At 35.1% G+C, this 9,006-nt stretch overlaps 1 long non-coding RNA gene across 1 annotated transcript; it reads right to left on the bottom strand.

Moving 5' to 3' along the window:
* Positions 1 to 289: 289 nt before the first annotated feature.
* On the bottom strand, positions 290 to 8,264 carry LOC148128760 (uncharacterized). The gene is made up of 3 exons (XR_015746054.1): positions 8,092 to 8,264; positions 2,989 to 3,270; positions 290 to 402 (listed from the first exon to the last, which is right to left on the bottom strand). It is a non-coding gene; the product is annotated as an uncharacterized LOC148128760 (long non-coding RNA).
* Between the last annotated feature and the right edge of the window lie 742 nt (positions 8,265 to 9,006).

Genomic DNA, 9,006 nt, shown 5'->3' with positions numbered 1-9,006 from the left:
ATTAAAAAAGGAAGAAAGCCACTGTAGCACCTAAAAGTACAATTGCCTTCATATATCATGCTAGATTCAAACCAATAAACAATATTTTGGCATATCATGAATGTCCTATTCACCTAAAAAGATGGGACAGTGGCTAAATTTCCATGATACACTGAATTATAAACTATCTCAGGTTTTGAGGCTATATGAATCCAGCCAAAATTGGCGTGCATGTAAAAAGAGCTAACCTTCATATTTACTAACAACCATGGAATGAATCACCATTTTCACATTAGAAGGATATATATGTATTAAAATTTTTATGGCTAGTCTTCTTAGTGGGTGGAATGGACTAAATAAAAATAAAGATTTGGAGGCCGTAAATCGAAAGATTCTACTTCGGGATGACAGCACCATAAACGTCTGTAAAATATAGGTAAATTCTTTGTAAGTCATGCTGTTTAGAAGAGAATTTTAAATATTATTTATTTAAATGATGTAACTACCAAACTCTCAGCTTAGAGCAGAGGCGTCAAACTCACATTGTCATGGCGGCATCACATGACATATCCAGTGGTGGGATTCAAATTTTTTTACTAGCGGTTCTGTGGGCGTGACTTGGTGGGCATGGCATGGCTTGGTGGGTGTGGCTTGGTGGGCGTGGCAGGGGAAGGTTACTGCAAAATTCCTATTCTCTCCCCACCCCACTAACCTGCTTTCCATCTCCGTTCTCCTGTGAAGGGCAACCAAAGAAGACCCAGCCGATCAGCTGGGACTCAGGAGGCAGAGAACAGATGGGGTTGGTGGGGCCAGTCAGAGGTGGTATTGGCTGGTTCTCCAAACTACTCAAAATTTCTGCTACTGGTTCTCCAGAACTGGTCAGAACCGTCTGAATACCACCTCTGGATGTATCAGGACTTTTTTCCCCTTTGCAAAACCAGATATGGGTGTGGCCAGCACGTGACACATCCAACCGCACGCCGGTAGTTTGACAGCCCTGACTTAGAGTCTTTGTGTTGGACTAGAACTCCCAGAATTGCCAAATCTAAATAGATCTCAAGCACATCAGATTAGGAAGACTGAAATGCTTCCACCAATATATATTCAATGCGGTTTGGTACATTCTGACATGGAGAAATACTACATACCAATCTTTGCAACTACAGAATTGTGTCTCTTATACAAAAAATCAGAAAGTCCTATCCTATTACTGCAATAATGAGACACATTAAAAAAAAACAACCAGAAAACCCTGAGATAGATTTTTCGCTGATGCTTACGTTAGGTGGGAAAACTAGCCAATTTTGATGTTTCGTGGTTCCTCAGAACAGGAACCAGTCAATTTTTAACCCTTTTATTTTACAGGTAGTCCTTGACTTACAACCATTAGTTTAGTGGCCATTTCAGTTAAAATGGCACTGAACAAAGGAACCTATGACCATTTTTCACACATATGATCATCACAGCAACTCCACGGTCATGTAATCAAAATCCAGACATTTGCATGTATTTATGATGATTGCAGTGTCCCTTTGCAACCTTCTGACAAGCAAACTCAATGAGGAAGCCAGATTCACTCAATCGCAATAGCACTTAGACTTATATGCCACTTCACAGTGCTTTACAGCCCTCTCTAAGCAATTTACAGAGTCAGCCTCTTGGCCCCAACAATCTGGGTCCTCATTTTACCCACCTCGGAAAGATGGAAGGCTGAGTCAACCTGGAGCCTGATGGGATTCGATCTGCCAAATTGCAGGCAGCCAGCAGTCAGCAGAAGTGACCTGCAGTGCTGCACTCTAACCACTGCACCACCGAGGCTCTAATACTCAATGACCGTATTACTCACTTAACAAGTACAGTGATTCATTTAACAACTGTGGCAAGAAAGGTCATAAAATGGGGGCAAAACTCACTTAACTGTCTTGCTTAGCGATGGAAATTTTGGACTCAGTTATGATTGTAAGTCAAGGACTACTTGTATACCACTTTTCTGACTACAATGTCTATGCACTTTCCAAGTGGCTGTTTTTCTGCAGGCCAACCTCAGTCAGGAAATCCAGTTCTTGATTTTCAAACGTGTAATTTTGTTTCTTGAAATGGGAAAGGGCACGATATGTGTCGTTGGAAGCATCATTATGATGTGATATTATGATACAATTGAAAGAAGGCTGGAGACAGACTATATTTTAGCATAGCTTGGAAACAAAAATTACTGGGAATATGGTGGAGAAGCGGAGGTAAGGCTGTATAAGCAATAATGCACTTTTGAGCAGTAATAAGCTTTAGTAGATCCCGATTAATCTTTGTAGGTTTCCAGGTTTAGGCCTTTATCATTTAATTGCCTGTCCTGGTTCATTTAAAGTCTAAATCACCATTTCCCCTCCAGTGCTTCTTCAACTTTTTCTATAAGAAGTGTACTTTCAGAACCCCAGAATGTTTACCTTCTAGTATCTCAGTTTGAGGGAAATCCACAATCTTTCCCACTTCTGTCTGACAATTTTGAAATTCAGAGAAGACTGCATCAATTTGTGCTCACATTCTTATCCTCAACTGACCCATAAGAGGCTCCAAAGGACATTATCTAACAATGTCTTAGGCTCTAAGTTGCCATAGGTCCTGGATTAATTTAAAAAATCCCCTCAATTTTTTTCACTGAAGTAAAATAAAACAGAATAGTTCTTACTTCACGCATCCTGGTTTCCTTATTATCTGTGAAATCCAGATAATATCACAGGTTACAATCTACAGATTAGATCAAGTGTATCTCTGACAGCAATTATTTAATTCCAGAGTCAATAAAGTACATACTTTCTACTTGAAACTCAGACACATACTTCACAATTCAACTATTTATGATTCTTCCATTCATGAACACTGACTCATTTTATGTTTCAGCTCTTTAAAAAAAATTTATTTTTGAGTTCCTCAACATTCTACTGTAGCTTACTTTAATAAAAGCATTTTATACCAAAAATAAGATATATATTTTTAAAAACCCAAATATATGACCTCATGATCCCTGTAATAGGGGTCAACGTCTTCCAACGGTTCTCCGATGAGCCAAGGAGGGGGCTTCCCATAAAGAACAGGCAGCTTTTTAAAAACTTTCAGATCAAGCTGTGGTCGAATATTTTCTTCTTGCGTTTCATTATTGGCCTTTTCTGAGGTTTTGGAGCGACTGGCTTCCTTCTCAGCAATTCTCTTTCTAACCGAATCCAAAGATTCAGGAGTGAAACGGAGGAAATTATGGGCCGTTGAAAAAGAAAAATTTGGCATCTTTCCGCACTGGGACTGTAAAAGGAGACAAATAAATGTTCTGATTGCAAGAGAAACACAGCTGATAGAGTCACATCAATACAGATGGATTTGTACATCAGGCCATCAGCAAAATTTCACATATAGCAAATAGTATTTGGTTATTTAATTTCATCATATAAAGCCATGAAAGCTATTTACTTTGATAATTTACAGTCTATCTTTCCACTACATGCTTGGTTAACTTGGTTAACTTAAATTAGTAAACTTAAATCTAACTTAAGAGAAAAATAAGATAGACTGCTCTGTTCTCCCAAAAATAGGAAAAAAAATACACGATTAAGCTGGACAGTTTTTAGCTGAAGCCATCGTTAAGAGGAAACCAGAAATTCTGCTCATTCATGAGTTGTCAAATACTGGTATAAAAGGACCATAAGAATCAAATATGGTCAGCCCCTTAATTATGAGAGCCGAACTAAATACTAGCTTTGCACTTAGACAGGTGTTTGTTGCCCTATTCACATATGTCACAGGCAACCAGTTTGGTGTAGAAATGCTAGCCTAGAAACCAGGAGATTGTGAGTTCTAATCCCACATTAGGTATGAAAGCCAGCTGGGTGACATTAGGCCAATCACCAGAAGACTGAATTCTAGTCAAGCTTTAGGAATGAAAGCTGATGACTTTCGGCCAATCTCTCTCACTCTCAGCCCAACCCTCCTTACAGGATTGTTACTGTGGGGAAAATAGGAAGGAGTGTTAGATATGTTCATCACCTCTATATGGAATAAAAATCTAATAATCTACATTTACAAACAATATTTCTCAAATCCTCTGTCATTGATTGGGTCCTATGGAAAAATATATAGCCAGGGAGCTGGGTAGTGCTGTGAAAGCCTCCCAACCCCACCTATTAACTAATTTTAATGTCACATTTTTAACCACTATTGCCCTATTTTTATATTCATTTTTTTGTTTTTAACATTTTCTTTTTACAATGTCCAGGGTCCCTCTGTAAGGCATATGGACAGTTTTCAAATGTCTGAGGCAAGTTTTACCCTGAGAACCTTCAGGAATATTTCCATGAAGTTTTCCTGTCAACAGGATAGAAATCTTCTATTTTTAGACTTCCGGTGGCGCTTCCTTCGTGGACGGACCAAAGACCGCGATGTGTGCGGATTCAAACCGTGTCTCTCTGTTGGAGGGCTCCAAACGAGGCCAGAACCACCCTGTAGGGGTGGTGAAGAAGGGGGAGACCGCCAGTTGGGTTGAGGGGAGCCGCATCTCCCCTTCCTGGCTAGGCATACTCTCTCCAAAGATGGGCTGCAGCAGTGGCCAAATATGGCCACCCTGAAGAAGGAGAGCTAATCGGGACAAAGATCATGCTGAAGCAGTAAAGAAGTGGACAGTGTGAAGACCGGGCTAATCAGGCACAACATCTGGATATAAAGATACCCCAGAATTAAGATACTAAGAAATTTTTAAGAAAGACAGTAAAAGCGGCGACCAGAGAAAGTGAAAGGAAAAATTGACAGCTGAAAGTGGCTTTGAACTTTGAAAGGAGTTAAATTCAAAGAGGAAGCCAGTAGAAAATATCTGTTTAAATTGGATAAATACATGATTTTGGCACTAAATAGGCATAATTAAAGGCTGAACTTGAATGTGTCAAAAAACAACAACCAGAAATTGATAATTGGATTTATTGCACTTTTGAAACTTAAAAGCCCTAAACAGAGAAAAGAAAGTGGAAAAAAAGGAAAGATTTCAGTGACCCTTTAAAAAATGCTTGGTTCTTTCAAAAGTGGAATTTGATACAAAGTAAGAGAAACTTTGTTACAACAAAATAGAAACCCCGCAAAGTGAAAAGTAAAAACACAGAATATTAAGATAAAAGAAAGAGAGAAGAAATTACCTTGGGATTGTTTGGTGATTATGACATAAATCTAAACTTATGGATATTGAACTATTTGACAACATTGGAAAAAATTCAGGAAGAGGAATTCAGGAATATCAGGAAGCTGATTGTTAGAAATAAACATCAAAGATGCTGGCTGAATTAAACTACTGGACAATTGATTTGGATTTAAATATTAAAGAAAGGAATAAAGGAATAAAGAAAACCTAAAAGAAGTGTACAAAAATGGCAGAACTCTCTTTGGAAATAAAAATGGAACTAAGACATAGTATAAAGGAAATATTACAGGAAAGAAATGAATTGTGCTGTATTGCCTTACAACTAATAGAAATGGTGATTTTGGAGAACAAAGAACAAGGAGTGCCAGAAGGGGAGGAGCCAATCAAAGCTGGCCAGCTTTAACAAACAAATGGAACAACGAACACTAAAGCGAAAGGGAAAAAGAATGGAAATTAAAACTTGGAGGTCTGAGGTGATAATTAAAAAGGGAAATGTTTGGAAAGCCAAACAAAGAAAAAGGAAACAGCAGAAAAGGGAATTACAGAAGAAAACTTTAAAGAGCGAGGGGGATAAAAACTGGAGTAAGATATGGAGGGGGAAAATGAGGAGAAAAAGAGGTAATAAGAGAAAGGACCAGAAAATAAAGAGATATGAAAATTGAACAAAAATTAAAATAAATTGTTCAGTTAGGAGACATAGAGATAATGGGTAGATATAGATTAAAAAGGGGGATTCTGCAAGATAATGTGTACTAATCTAAATGTATTTGAAGTGATAAATGATTTAGAATGTAGCTAAACTTATGTGGTTTTTTTTGCTATTGAACTATTGTTATCAAATTATACATAGACATAATTGGAATAAATGTGAAAATGGGAAGTTATGATAAGTATGCTAAATATGGTTAATAAAATTAAGAATATAGCTAAAATGTACTATGAGGATTGTTATAAAAAGATTAATAACAGTTTTCATGATATATTGAATAATGTACTTGAAATAATAAATGAATTAGAATGTCAAAATCTGCCTTAAAATATAGATCTGGTATGCAGTAGCTAGGAGATTGTTACTAACTCAAAAAATGATAACTAAAATGTGATTATATTATATCAATACTATGAATCAAAGGGGAGTTAATTGAATGATGTATAAGACAAAGGAGTGGTACACTCAAATTAGTAGTTAAAGGGGGAGAACTTTGAATTATTACAACTACAATGGAATTTTTTGAATAATGAACTAAGAGTATGTGATGAATTTGCAAATGTGACAGATAAAAGTATAAGTACAATGAGTATAGAACAAGAAATAAAGATTTTAAAATATTTTATAAAGACATGAGAATAAAGAAAAATGAATGAAGCTAAGATGAATAGAAAATATATATAAATGTGAAGAATATAAGAATGTTTGAGAAAATTTATAGAAATTATAAATGTAATGATATGATATGAAATTGAATGTGAAAGATGAATATGTAACTAAAGTCATATTTGTATGGAAATGTAAAAACCTGGAACCACACTGTTCACTAAAAGAGATATGAAATATTAAAAAAAACTTTTTATATAAAAAGAAATCTTCTATTTTTAAATAGATATGACAGATGATAGACAGACAGACAGACAGACGATAGATAAGATAGTAAGATAGATGATAGATGATACATAAGAGATGGATGGATGGATGGATAGATAGATGATGATAGATAGATAAGATAGATAGATAGATAAATAGATAGATAGAGAATGACAGACATTTTATTTCTGTAAAGCCTATTGCTTTAAAGCTTTGGTTCATGTAACAAAATGGAGGAGAAAATATATGCATTAAAATCAAGGAGATAAATATACTAACAAGAAGCAGAAAGGAGATGGGCAAACAAGGTTGGGAAAGTTTCATTTTTCTCAGAAACTCATGTTAAAAGCACTGGTTTCAAATTTTAACTTGTTTTTAAAACAGAAAATTTATCTTAAAATAATATCGATAGGATACCAATTTTTGTTTTAAGTTTAAATCTTCATAGCATTTGTGATAACCATTTTATATAATTTTTATTGCTACAGATCTTATAAATGTCTATTGAGTGAATATTAATTTCAACTACAACAAAAGACAGAAATAAAGTCTTGAAAAATGCATTTTTATAACAAAGTTAATGATACTCGCTGCCTTGGGTTCTTTACAAAAATAAGGATAAAGGTAAATTTTAATTTTAAAATTAAAATTTTACTTTTTAAAAAATTGAAAAAGATGGGACAGATGCAGTGACCTTTATATAAGCTAGCTTTAATTCTTCAGAAGTCAAACAAACACAAAACTTAGAAGGTGAGATCTGTGATCTCTCTCTCACATAATAGCAAGATAATGCTGGAAAAAAATATTCTCCTTCCGTCTGCAGCTTCAAGAAACACCCAAGACCCAACTCAGAGGAAGCAGATCTTTGAAACATACTTGAAAGAATATGATACTGAAGCAAGGAGAAGAAAGAAAACTGGATTTTTCCAAGAACTGTAAATAAACCAGAATGTTATGCAAACTATAAAACAAAGCCGTAGTAAACAGATACATTACAATATTAACATACAACTATTATTGTCAAACAATACCTTGTTTTTAGGACCCTATAGATTACATAATGTTCTAAATTCTAATAGATCAGTAACTGGGACTATAAACAACCAGCAGAATTCCATCAACTATAAAACCGCATGCAATATATTTGAAAATACACATTAACTTTATATTAATTAGACTCTACATCAAATACCGTATATCTTTTAAAAGATTCTTAAAATGTTAACTATCCACTCTCCATATTTTATATACTTTTCTTGCTTAAAAGAATGACTAAAAATAAGAAATTACTTCGCTCACTGTTTCATATAATTTCACAATTCATGATAAGTACATATTTCCCCTTAATAATATCCGGACTCACTTAATCTTATTGAAGATTCTTTTGTCATCTGATTAATTCTTTTCAAAGAAGCAAATACTCTGTTTTATCAGATCAAATAACAGTGATATTCCTTTCTTGCTGTTTCTTGCTCTGGAGAGGGTTGGTTCTCTGGGCTTCTAGTAGAATGGGGATGTGAAGAAAAAAATGCATGTTTCATGGTGAAAGAAACAAATGAGATTTCAAGAGATATCCCAGGAAATAAATTAATGTGGGGAAATAAATGGAGATGGCGATTATCAGATACTTTTAAGTAGAAATGAGTTATTTCACCACTGTGGAAGCATTGTGAAGCTAATAACACAAAAAGGTTTTGCTCATCAAAATAGAGGGAAAAGGGCAATTAGACAATATTACTTCTTGCAGTCTCTTAAATTGCAGCACTAAGTGAGCCAGCAAGTCTATTTCATATACTTTATTTTCATGGTGACTCCTTTGATAGTAATTAAATACAGTTCTGTATGTAATTCTGCTCACTGAAATTTCCCTTCCAGTATAGACAGGCAATCGGTCTGAATGCTTATCTGTAGTATAGTATGGTGAGCTTTTAAATGGTTACTCTTTCCTCTGATTCTGATTAGAATCAGTATAATACTGAAATAATACTGATTAGGCAGTATTGAAAGAACAGTATAGGTATAGGTAGTCCTTGACTTATGACCAGAATTGAGCCCAAAATTTCTGTTGTTAATGAAGACAGTTAAGTGACTTTTGTCCAATTTTATAATCTTTTTTGACACGGTTAAGTAAATCAAGGTAGTTGCTAAGTTAGGAACATGGTTGTTAAATGAATCTGGCTTCCCCATTGACTGCTTGTCAGTAGATCACAAAAGGGGATCATATGATCTCAGCACACTGCATCCCTCATAAATATGAACCAGCTGCCAAGCATCTGAA

The sequence above is a fragment of the Notechis scutatus genome, chromosome Z, assembly GCF_049901735.1.
Source record: "Notechis scutatus isolate UNSWTSFEM ecotype Mainland chromosome Z, rNotScu1.2, whole genome shotgun sequence".
NCBI classification, from domain to species: Eukaryota; Metazoa; Chordata; class Lepidosauria; order Squamata; family Elapidae; genus Notechis; species Notechis scutatus.
Note: the sequence above shows the minus strand (reverse complement) of the source record. Positions and strands in the feature narration are given on the sequence as shown.